The sequence below is a fragment of the Pleurodeles waltl genome, chromosome 4_2, assembly GCF_031143425.1.
Source record: "Pleurodeles waltl isolate 20211129_DDA chromosome 4_2, aPleWal1.hap1.20221129, whole genome shotgun sequence".
Classification (NCBI taxonomy): domain Eukaryota; kingdom Metazoa; phylum Chordata; class Amphibia; order Caudata; family Salamandridae; genus Pleurodeles; species Pleurodeles waltl.
Genome location: NC_090443.1, coordinates 555,154,288 through 555,167,494, shown reverse-complemented (window position 1 = coordinate 555,167,494; position 13,207 = coordinate 555,154,288). Strand labels below are relative to the sequence as shown.

The 13,207-nt window shown below is 43.1% G+C and overlaps 1 protein-coding gene across 2 annotated transcripts in view; it reads left to right on the top strand.

Moving 5' to 3' along the window:
• The window catches only part of AXDND1 (axonemal dynein light chain domain containing 1), a 342,044-nt gene that overhangs the window by 270,305 nt on the left and 58,532 nt on the right, over window positions 1-13,207 (top strand). The gene's annotated exons all lie outside the window — the stretch shown is intronic.

The window sequence follows — 13,207 nt, the reverse complement described above, 5'->3', positions numbered from 1 at the left end:
ATTGGTGGATCTCTTTCATATAATTGAGGCTGCTGAGAGGATTCTCAAGGATTGGATATATCATAGATTCATAGGCTTGAATTATTTCCTGTTGTCAGACTGGGAATTCATGGTAACAATGTTAACACAGCAGTGTACATTTACACTCAATGACATTGAACTTAACGCTAAACGTTTACATCCTATTCACATTGTTAGAAATTATCCAAACCCCAGCCAATCCTAGGCCAACACCCTCTACTCTTCCCCTAAAAGAGGCTTCCAACTGTCAGATTTTCTACTGCACATTCTGTGGAGTTCTTTCCTAAATAATTTTTCTCAAGAGCACCTCTTGGTTTCAGCATGGCTGAAACTGTACAGAAGAAATCTCTGTATAAATCATGCAAGGCCTGTGGGAAAAAGATGATTTATACTGATAAGCCACAGACAAAATATTGATATTGCCTACCTCCCAATCACAAACTTCAGGACTTTGATATTTGTAAGACCTTTTCAGCCAAACTTTTGAAAGATCATGGCTGAAGACAGACGTTTACTATTTTAGAAGAGATATTGGAGGCTACATCTTCAGAACACCAAGGTAAGCATACCAAATCTTCATCAGAGACGTTCGGTTACAAGACTTTCAAGTAGGCTATCTGACCCTATGATCCTGCCGCTATGGGTCAGGCACTTGGTCAGCCGCTGTCCTCTTGCTTCTAAGCAAAAAGAGTGATGTGCCTAAAAACATGAACAAAAATCAGAAAGGACAATCCTGTCCGAGGAGGAAGTAAACAAGTCTAAAGGTACCTGAGAATCAGAACACAGTTTGTTTAGGATACCCAATGACAATTTGGAAACCATCTAGGAAACAGGCATCTTTGTCAGTCACTCCAGTGATGGGTCATATGCCAACCGAATTACCGTCAATGATGCAGGTAGCTTCCTTAACGATAAGGCCATCGGTGGTCTTGACTTCACCATCATCCAAGTACTTGAGGATGACACTGATGCCTGTTTTTATGCTATCTAAAAGGACCCCATTGATGACAAGGACATTACTTCATCACCTCACATTGTCTGAGCTTCATTTGATGATGGATGGATCATCTATTGCAACAGCAGAAACTTTGAAAACACAAATTCAAGTATAGCTACACAATCAGCTGTGGAGCCTGCAAGTCAACCTTTAGTGTCACAAGTGTTGTCTAACTCGGCCACTTCACCACTGCCATTTTGCCACTTCAGACATTGATAGTGTCACCAGTTCCTCTGCAACTACCAAGACAACTCGTACAATATGCCTCTTCAGGACAGGAGAATCATAAGAGGCATGCAGATTCAGGTCTGGACGTTTAGAAGCATTCTTCAGTGATGAAAAATAACTGGAAGAGGGAAAAAGAGTGACTCCTCCTAAATAATTAAATATCCAATATGTGGATTCTGAGGAAGAAAATAATAAAGCTGTTTTCTTCACCTAGGGAGCATAAGCTTTCAGTCACCTAACTTGTCTCAACGCTCAGTGCCACTTTCGTAACTCATGTAAAAGTTCCCTATTTATACATAAAATTAGTTACATAACATGATTCAATGTGTATATCAAAAGGCAACCGCTTACAGTACAACCCAGTCTAAAGCAGTTTCCAATCCACAACCACCAGCCTTTCTTCCAGTACCACTGGACTCACAACCCATACAAGCGTGTGACGATTTACTTGCTGCACAAGGACCACCCCCTACAAACTCACCTTTCTCCTAAGAAGTTCATAGCGATGCAGGAAATGATGGCGACTATTCCAATGATGATATTGATGATCATCAAGTGGAGGAGGATCACCACCTTTTACTGACAATGATGACATTGCATCTAAACAGGACCATACTTATTCACTTAGTGATAACTCTAAATGGAATCAATTGATAGTTCCAGATCATGCCAGTTCAGAGCTGGCACCAAAAAATTACCTTTCAGACGGATGATAGAGGGAGATTCCACTCATTAATAGAGAAGGACTCAGAGTGCTTCGGTCTCCCCATATCTTTAGTTTAGAAGTCTTGTCTCCTGTTTGACTTTAAAGAAAAATCGCAACAGGAGTGCAAGATTAATTTCCATTTTGGATCATGTTAGGGAAGAGGTCCTACTCATGGTGCAAAATTCTATCAGGGCTGCTGTAAATTTCTCAAGAATATATAAGAAATATAAAAGTTAATGATGCAGCTTTTTTGTTTCTCTTAAACCAAATTAACACAGATGCAGTGGTTTCAGTGCCAGAAACATGTAGATCAAGGAACCCATCGATGCCTTGCACAGCTCCTATGGCTAAGGGAGGTAGAAGGTGGCAAGACAGTTAAGGCCAGATTTATTAAGTTTTTGAGTTGTCCTTCACTACGCAAGGGGGCACAATGGCGACGCAAAACCTAAGTGAGATTTATCAAGCCACGCAAGGCCACCTTTCGTGGCCCTGCATGGCGTAATGAATCTGGAGTAATGCAAGGCAGCGCAAATCGCTTCCTTGCATTGCTCTGCTCCAGGAAGGTGCTCACTGCGGTTCTAGTCTTCTGGTAAGTAAAAGCCAAAGTGGACATACAAGAATGCCAAGCAGGATTGTCTTAAGTCCTGCCACTCTCAGCCTGAGAAGTTGCGAAGACTTCAGAGTGTCTCTCGGTCTTCCTCCTGGTTCTCCTCTGAGGAGCAGTTTCTGCAATTGATCCTGATGCACCCCAACCTTTCATGGCCATTGGCGACAGTGCAACTTTTTGAGGACTTTAAATTAGACATGTTGCAAATTTTTGGCACTTTTCTGTCTCTTTCTGGCACACCTTCAGGGACCAAGCAACCACAGAGGCCTCTAGTCAGTTTAACGCCAGATGGTCTGCCCTCTGCACTGTTTGTGCCTCCTGAACCCACCTTGGGTTCTGCACCAACACTGTAGCTGACTTCCAGTCTGGAACCAAAATCCACAAAGGCCCTGTTGACATCAACTCTGGTACACATGACGCTTGCGCTGGAAGAAGACACTGTCCCCACAGTCTTACCTGACTCTGAGCCGAGTTCATAATCAGCCCTGAATGAGGTTGTGTCCCAACGATGTACAGATACACTCGTTCCCAGCCAGATTTGACTCCGACAGAACCAAGCTTCTTCCTCAGTTGCACCTCAGGAATCCAACAACATTTAATTTCTGACTTCTCAGAGTCAGTCAGCCTTGGCAGAGTACAGTGGAGTTGATGGGGATTATGTTCCCACACACTATGATGAAGACAGTTTGTATATGAACTTGTAGGAGGCCAGCCGGTTGGACACTTCCTTGGACATAGGGTTGTGATCTCTCCTTGAACTGTCAACAGAAGAGTGTGCCTCCTTTGCTGTGGTGATGGGACGAGCAGTGGTGGTATCAGATTGACAGTTGCCAACTATGGAAGTCAAAACTAATGTATTAACAGAAGTTTTTCAACCAGGACACATCTCCTCTTTACAGCCATTCAATAAAGCCCTGACTGACACTCTAATGGGCACCTGTTCCACGCCTTGTTTTTGTCAGCTGGTGAACAGGCAATTAGCCAGGTGCCACAGACTGGCGCCAGGTGACCCTGACATCTTGACACAGCACCCTACACCAAAAAGAGTGCCTACTTGGGCAGGGTGAACCCCAATTCATTCCGTATGACTCCCACAGACATAGTCCAAAAGATTCACAGCATTCAGGAAACAAATGTTTTCCCCAGCAAGCCTAGCTCTCCAGTCAGGTAGTGCCAGCTTTTTGCTGGAGAGATGGCATGTTTTATGGGACATGGTTGGCAAGATCTTGCCTGAGGAATTTTGGACCAACCTGGTTCCACCTAATCAGGATGATCAGGATGTGGTCAAATATATCATTCCATTCTGAACTGGACACTACCGACTGTCTGGGCAGAACAGTCAGCAGTCAGCCCGGTCAGCACGTGGTTTGATATCGAACGTGGAAGAGCTCCATAGGCTTCTCTGGTGACTTGCAGGCCTCTAAAATGTATATACCAATTGACGGATTATGCCAGTTTGTTGAGAAGGCTCCTTTAGCATTGGAATGCTTCAAGGAAAGCCAAGACATATGATGTTCCTTAATCCTTTCAAACCCTTGTGAATACACTCAACAATTTTGCCCCTTTTCAGGTTGCTCCAGAGGGTTGGCATACTGGAAACTCTAAGCCTCACCACCTCCGCAACAGGCACCCCGGTCCTTTTGGGACTGGGGTCAAGTAGATATCATCTAGGTCACCAGGTCAGTAAAGTTCCCTGTCCACCACCTCTGCACAATCAGCCATCAAGCCACTTTAGTTTGCCCTTACTAACACAAAACCACCCTGAGGGAAGCAGATTTAATCATTTCCTCCACAGGGGGAAATATAACATCCAACAGGTAGATCCTTCAAATTATCCAATGAGGCTATGAGATGCCATTTCTTTATGACCAGCTGCTTCTTCCACCCACATCAGATTATCTTTCAGGGGTGCTCCTGCGCATCTTGCTCCAAGAAGTGAAAGCTCTTTTAGCCAAAAGAGCAAAGAGAGCTTTTGGGCCCAAGAACGAGGAACTGGCTGTTACTTCTGCCACAACCTTGTTCCAAAGAAAGATGGAGGTCTTCGTCCTATTTTAGACCTCACCCTCTGAATGCCTTCCTTCAAAAAAACAAATTTGAAATGCTCATGTTGGCCCAGTTCTATCTGCACTGGCACTAGGTGACTGGATGGTGTCTTTGGACCTGCAGGATGCCTATTTTCATGCACCTTTTCTGCAGTCTAACTGATGTTTCTTGTGTTTCAAGGTGGAACAGGAGCTTTTTTAATTTGCTATGCTATGCTTCTTTCAAAGAGAAGCCTCAGTGAATTCATGTTTCATCCCTGTGTCGGGTCATTTATGGGAAGAAGGTTTAACTATAATGCATAAACCAGCCACAGCTTCTGTGAATTTGGCAAGGATCAAAAAGAAATACAATGCAATAAAAACTGCGGCAGGCTGCTTCTTGAGTCAAGTAAGGACAAATTACATAATATCAGCAGCTGTACAGAACAGATCTAGAAAGCCTTCGGCTCCTTGTGCAGCTCTTACTGATAAAGACTATAAAGTTTCTGAATGATTCGGTTGGGAAAGCGTATTAACACCAAAAAGGATTCAGAACCCAACTTATTGATAAGGGGTAAAGAATCCCCCTTAAACAGGTTATATAGTGGCTTATACCAACACACTACTCAGCCAAAGACAAAACGATATATTTAAGAATACTAAGACAACAACATTATATTTAAGGATGTTCCACAAGGTGAGATTGGTTCAGTGCTAATGAAAGTGAGGTCACAGCAAAAGACAGCTGTACAACATATATAACGTCAATAGCTGGTGAACAATTATTTACAAAGTTTATCAAATAGGGCAAATTTTCAACTCCCAGTTTAGTCAAGTAACAATCAAATGACAGTTTTCATCAGTGTCACAGTGTGTTGTCACTACATAACCTCTTTAGGGGGGAATCTTTGACCCCTTATCAAAACGTTGGTTTTATAAGTCTTTTTTTGGTGGTAATACGTCTTCCCAACAGAATTAGTGTGAAATTTTATATTTATTAGACCCAGATTCTGAGGGTTACTGGGTCCACCCTGTAAATATTTAACTGCCAAACCTACTGATAAAGATGGCAGGAACTGGGACTCGATGGGAAAGAAATGTAATGTATTGGATACTGATGCTATTAAATTGGCAAATTCACCCGCAGTTGTTGCAAGGTTTGACAGACATATCACAATTCACAGAGAACCTGCCTGAAGAAGATAGGAAGAAAGCAAGAGCAATATTAACAGACAGTGGGCAAGCTTAATTTTCATTGAAGGATGTGCCAATAAATGTATCTTTCTGTGCATTTGGACAAATTGGGAATTCCATAGCAATGGGGAGGTGTGACTGGCTGTGCTATCTTATATGATGGGCATGCCATTTGATGGCATTAATGTATTTGGAAAGAAGGTAGATGAAGCACTACAAGCAATAAAAGCACGCATGGAGGCTGCCCAATCATTAAGGATGCTTCAAATTAGAAAACAATACAAGGTTTCAGAAGGGAATATCAAAGACAAGGTCAGAATCAACAAGGATTTATTTTGACCCTATAGGTTTAATAGAGCATATGGTGAGAAGAGGCAGCGGAGACAACAGGGAAGTCAGAGTTATAGACAGAACAGGCGACGGAGATGCAGACAGCCCTCTAAACTTCAGGCAATGTGTTTTAGAAGGATGACAGCAAATAACAGTGGAGAGATGGATCCTAGATATTGTGGAATAATGTCATACATTAAAACTTCTGTAGGAACCACTGTCCCTACAACCAGTTCCACAAAGACACAAACATTTGCAAGAATTAAAACAAGACATATTAAAGCTAATGAAGATGGAGGATATGGGGCGAGTGATGTTAGAGCAGAGGAACATGGGCTTATACTCAAAGTTCTTTCTCACATTAAAGAAATCAGGAGATTGGCGGCAAATATCGAAGCTGAGTGTTTAACAAGTTCATAGGAAAACAGGTTTTCTGGATAGTAATATTTCAAGAGATTCTGCTGTTAATGAAGAGAGATTTCTTGTCATGAGTATATTTCAGGATGCGTACCCCCAAAAACACAGAAAGTACTGGTAGATGAACAGAATTACCAGTTCAAAGCCCTTCCATTTGGCCTCAGGTCAGCTCCTCATGTCTTCACAAAGCATATGGCCCCGATAGCAGCATACCTAAAAAGACAAGGTATGCTGTACCCATACCTAAAAAAAATGGCTCATGAAAGTGGACAACTATCAGAAAGCAGAGTATGACCTATTTCATGATGAAAGTACTTCTGAGGCTAGCGTTAGCCATCAACAAGAAGAAATCAAATTTGCAGCCAAGCAGGGCTCTAGGGGCATATTATTCATCTTTCATGCAATGCAGGGCAGCAAGCAAAGTTGCAGTGCTGCATTTTGTGAAAAGTAGAGAGCAGAAATGCTCCATATTTACAAAGATATGGAGCATTTCTGCTCTCTCGTTGCGCTGGTGCACTGTGTGCTACCTACAGCCAATGCAGACACCGTTCCACCTTCCAGCATAAAAACAATCCTTAGAGGCATTTCCTTTTTCTATGTGTGCCACAGAATGCAGCACACATAGAAAGAGAAAATAACAAGGAGAAATAAAGCTCCTTCCCCTCATTACGCCACACGGGGGAAGACATAGCATTTTGATGCATTCCTACGCTTAGTAGCTTTAGTAAAGCTGGGGATGTGCCAAAATCCATGGGTTATTGCATGGGAACGCCCATGCTCCACCCATGGACCTCCTCAGTAGTTGAAATGTGACATAACACAGTGCAAGCAGCTCAGTTGTGTTACATTTCTTTATAAAGCCACACAAGGCCATGCAAATCGGGCATTGCATGACTTTGTAAATTCCAAATAAGCCTTTGCATTGCCCTGCATCGCCTTGTGCAACGTAATGGTGATGCAAAGGCTTGGTAAATCTAGGCACTAGTGTTTCTGTGGAGGGATAATGACAAGGATGAGTGGTGTACCCTTCGCTGGAAAGAAGCAGCAAGCAAAAGAAACAGATGTCTAGTCAAAAAGCCAAAATGGATCAGTGAGAATGCTCAAAGCAATGATGGGAATAATGTCCTCCTGCATTCAATTGATACCACATTGTCACCTACTGTTGAGGCTGATTCAGGAGCATTTGGTTGAACCATGGCAGCAAATGCATGGAGGATGGGACAATGTTGTCCAAATTACACCAGTCATGAATAAAGCTTTGAGATGGTTGATAATGGAAGAGAACATCTTCTAGGTTCCGGGGTTGCAACCAGAAGGAACTCATGTATCTCTGGCTGACAACAGATGCTTCTGTAGCAGGATGGAGCGCACATTTGGACAAGATTCACATGAATGATGTGCACAAAAGAGGAAGAAAATTGACACATAATCTATTAGAGTTAAGTGCGGTAAAAGCTTTTTTCTCATAGTGAGCAATCGACATGTCATGGTGATGACTGATAATACAACAACAATCTATTATATTCAGAAGCAAGGTGGGACAAAATCAATGCAGCTTTGGAAGGAAGCTCAGAGTATGCGAAAATGTGCAGTTTGCAACAATTTTTTTCTCTTGGCAGAGCATATTCCAGGAATGCACAACCATTTAGCAATTTGTTTGGGTAGGCATTATACAGACACCCACAAGTGGAAAATTGATGACAATCAGTTGAAGTTGATATTTCAAAGGTAGGGAAAACCAGAGCAGGACATGTGTACTACAGATTGCAGGTGCAAGAGGTTTGTAAGCAGATTTTGCTCGGGCACTTGAGGGAATGCCTCTAGACTAGACTGGACAGGGAGGTTTGTGAATGCATTCTCACCACTGTCATTATCTTGTGAGTGATATGCAAGATGACAAAAGATAGTTGCAGGGTGATTTTGGTGGCACATGTGTGGCCATGTCAACATATGTATGCTGATCTATGGGAGTTGAGCATAGACAAACCTCTGCAGTTCTTGCTGGATATCAATTTACTCTGGAAGAGCAAGGCACCAATTCTCCACCACAACCCAAGATCCTTCACCTAACAGCATGGCTCATCCGGACATAGAATTTGGTCATCTCAATGTTATTGAGCACTGTAGAGAAGAACTAAAAGAAGCTAGGGCATCTTGAAAAATCAAAACATAATCTAAAATGCAGGCAATTTGCCATGTGGACACAATCAAAGAAATTAGACCCACTAAAGATGGTGCTACATGAATTTTTGCCCTATGTATTGCATCCTCTGGAATCAATATTGCCTTTTACGTTGGTGACGGTACACTTGGCCACAATTTCAACATTCTTAAGATCTTCAAATCAAAAGACTATGGGGGTTATTCCAACTTTGGAGGAGGTGGTAATCCGTCCCAAATGTGACGGATTTACCACCAGCCGTATTACGAGTTCCATAGGATATAATGGACTCGTAATACGGCTGGTGGTATATCCGTCACTTTACCGTCACTTTTGGGACGGATTACCACTTCCTCCAAAGTTGGAATAACCCCCTATGTATTTGCAAAGAGTAAATAAAGAATATATGAAGGGTTTATTAAGAAAATTTCCACCTGCACAGAAGTTGGCACCAGAATGGGAGCTAAACACTATGTTGATGGCGTTAATTAAGGCACCTTTTGAGTCTATTCATAAGGTATCTGCTAAACATTTGGGGGCATATTTATACTCCGTTTGCGCCGAATTTGCGTCGTTTTTTTCGACGCAAATTCGGCGCAAAACTAACGCCTTATTTATACTTTGGCGTTAGACGCATCTAGCGCCAAAGTATGAGGAATGAGCGTCATTTTTTGCGTGAACGCCTTCCTTGCGTTAATGAGATGCAAGGTAGGCGTTCCCGTCTAAAAAAATGACTGCGACGCAAATGCGTCGTATTTATACTCCCGGGCAAAAATCACGCCCGGGAGTGGGCGGGGCAAAAAACCCCGCATTTGCGCCTCTTTTTAACGCCTGGGTCAGGCATTAAGGGACCTGTGGGCTCAAAATGAGCCCGCAGCTGCCCTCCCATGCCCCCAGGGACCACCCCTGCCACCCTTGCCCACCCCAGGAGGACACCCAAGGATGGAGGGACCCATCCCAGGGACATTCAGGTAAGTTCAGGTAAGTATAAAAAAAAAATATATATATATTTTTTTTGGCATAGGGGGGCCTGATTTGTGCCCCCCTACATGCCACAATGCCCAATGACCATGCCCAGGGGACATAAGTCCCCTGGGCATGGCCATTGGGCAAGGGGGCATGACTCCTGTCTTTACTAAGACAGGAGTCATGTAAATGGCGTCTGGGCGTCGTTAAAAATGGCGCAAATCGGGTGGAGGCGATTTTTTTGCCTCAACCTGACTTGCCCCATTTTAAGATGCCCTAGCGCCATTTTCCCCAACGCCGGCGCCGCCTGGTGTACGTGGTTTTTTTCCACGCACACCAGGCAGCGCCGGTCTGCTAGCGCCGGCTAACGCCATTCAATAAATACGGCGCCCGCATGGCGCTTCAGAATGGCGTTAGCCGGCGCTAAACTTTTTGACGCTAAACTGCGTTAGCGCAGTTTAGCGTCAAAAAGTATAAATACGGGCCTTGATGTGGAAAACTGCATTTTTATTGGCAATATCTCACCTCACAGAGTTGGTGAGCTGCAAGCTTTATGCTGTATGGAACCATACCTGAGATATTATGAATAGGAAGAGACTCTGGTAGCTAATCCAAGATTCATTCCAAAGGTACCAACGACATTTCATTTGAAGCGGAAAATCACATTTATGGCTTTTTTTTTGCAAATCCTACTACAAATGCAGAGAGAACTCCACATTATTTAGGCATAAAGTGATGATTATTTCTTTATTTACAACAAGAGTCTTTAGTAGAACAGATCAACTCTTTGTACCCTTTGGTTCAGAAAATAAAGGCAAATAGTCACTAAATAGACTGATGCAAGGTGGATTGTGGCATGTATTACAACAGCACATGTATCAATTAAAAAACTGTTATCATGGTGACTGAGAGTGCATTCGACAGGAGCAATGGCAACCACAACTGCATCGTGTGCAGGAAAGGTCTTGATAGACAGTAATATGGAGGACAACATATGCTTTTGCAAAGCATTTTTGTATTGATGTGCAGACCAACAAAGAGGCTGAGGTAGGTTAAGCTGTGCTCAGAGACCTTAGGTAAGCCTCATTCTCACTATTCTCTTTTGATTTAATATATGGTATTTCTTTAATGATATACATTCAAGCATGCGATTCTGGAGAAAGAAAAAGGTTACGTACCTATACCTCAGGTTCTAGCATTGGTATCTTCCATAGATTCTTAACCCCTTCGCTGCCAGGCCTTTTCCCCCTCCTGTGCCGAGCCTTTTTTTGGCTATTTGGGGCAGTTCGCGCTTACGCCCTCATAACATTTTGTCCACATACGCTAGCCAAGCCAAATTTGCGTCCTTTTTTCCAACATCCTAGGGATTCTAGAGGTACCCAGACTTTGTGGGTTCCCCAGAAGGAGGCCAAGAAATTACCCAAACTACAGTGAAAATTTCGTTTTTTTAAAAAAAAATGGGAAAAAGGGGCTGCAGAAGAAGGCTTGTGGTTTTTTCCCTGAAAAGGGCATCAACAAAGGATTTGCGGTGCTAAAATCACCAGCTTCCCAGCTTTCAGGAATAGGCAGACTTGAATCAGAAAACCCAATTTTTCAACACAATTTTGGCATTTTACTGGGACATACCCCATTTTTACGATTTTTTGTGCTTTCAGCCTCCTTCCAGTCAGTGACAGAAATGGGCATGAAACCAACGCTGGATCCCAGAAACCGCAACATTTCTGAAAGTAAACAAAATTCTGAATTCAGCAAGGGGTAATTTGTGTAGATCCTACAAGGGTTTCCTATAGAAAATAACAACTGAAAAAGAAAAATATTGAAATTGAGGTGAAAAAAACATCAATTTTTCTCTACGTTTTACTCTGTAACTTTTTCCTGCAATGTCAGATTTTCGAAAGCAATATACTGTTACGTCTGCTGGACTCTTCTGGTTGCGGGGATATGTAGGGCTTGTAGGTTCATCAAGAACTCTAGGTACCCAGAGCCAATAAATGACCTGCACCCTGCAGTGGGTTTTCATTCTATACCGGGTATACAGCAATTCATTTGCTGAAATATAAAGAGTAAAAAATAGCTATCAAGAAAACCTTTGTATTTCCAAAATGGGCACAAGATAAGGTGTTGAGAAGCAGTGGTTATTTGCACATCTCTGAATTCCGGGGTGCCCATACTAGCATGTGAATTACAGGGCATTTCTCAAATAGACGTCTTTTTTACACACTGTCTTACATTTGGAAGGGAAACATGTAGAGAAAGAAAAGGGGCAATAACACTTGTTTTGCTATTCCATGTTCCCCCAAGTCTCCCGATAAAAATGATACCTCACTTGTGTGGGTAGACCTAGCGCCCGCGACAGGATATGCCCCAAAACACAACGTGGACACATCACAGAAAACAGAGCTGTTTTTTGCAAAGTGCCTACCTGTAGATTTTGGCCTCTAGCTCAGCCGGCACCTAGGGAAACCTACCAAACCTGTGCATTTTTTAAAACTAGAGACCTAGGGGAATCCAAGATGGGGTGACTTGTGAGGCTCTGACCAGGTTCTGTTACCCAGAATCCTTTGCAAACCTCAAAATTTGGCTAAAAAAACAAATTTTCCTCACATTTCGGTGACAGAAAGTTCTGGAATCTGAGAGGAGCCACAAATTTCCTTCCACCCAGCGTTCCCCCAAGTCTCCCGATAAAAATGATACCTCACTTGTGTGGGTAGGCCTAGCGGCCGCGACAGGAAACACCCCAAAACACAACGTGGACACATCCCATTTTTTGACAGAAATCAGAGCTGTTTTTTGCAAAGTGCCTACCTGTAGATTTTGGCCTCTAGCTCAGCCGGCACCTAGGGAAACCTACCAAACCTGTGCATTTTTGAAAACTAGAGACCTAGGGGAATCCAAGATGGGGTGACTTGTGGGGCTCTGACCAGGTTCTGTTACCCAGAATCCTTTGCAAACCTCAAAATTTGGCTAAAAAAACACATTTTCCTCACATTTCGGTGACAGAAAGTTCTGTAATCTGAGAGGAGCCACAAATTTCCTTCCACCCAGCGTTCCCCCAAGTACCCGATAAAAATGGTACCTCACTTGTGTGGGTAGGCCTAGTGCCTGCGACAGGAAATGCCCCAAAACACAAAGTGGACACATCCCATTTTCTCAAAGAAAACAGAGGTGTTTTTTGCAAAGTGCCTACCTGTGGATTTTGGGCTCTAGCTCAGCCGCCACCTTGGGAAACCTACCAAACCTGTGCATTTTTTAAAACTAGAGACCTAGGGGAATCCAAGATGGGGTGACTTGTGGGGCTCTGACCAGGTTCTGTTACCCAGAATCCTTTGCAAACCTCAAAATTTGGCTAAAAAAACAAATTTTCCTCACATTTCGGTGACAGAAAGTTCTGGAATCTGAGAGGAGCCACAAATTTCCTTCCACTCAGCGTTCCCCAAAGTCTCCCGATAAAAATGATACCTCACTTGTGTGGGTAGGCCTAGCGGCCGCGACAGGAGACACCCCAAAACACAACGTGGACACATCCCATTTTTTGACAGAAATCAGAGCTGTTTTTTGC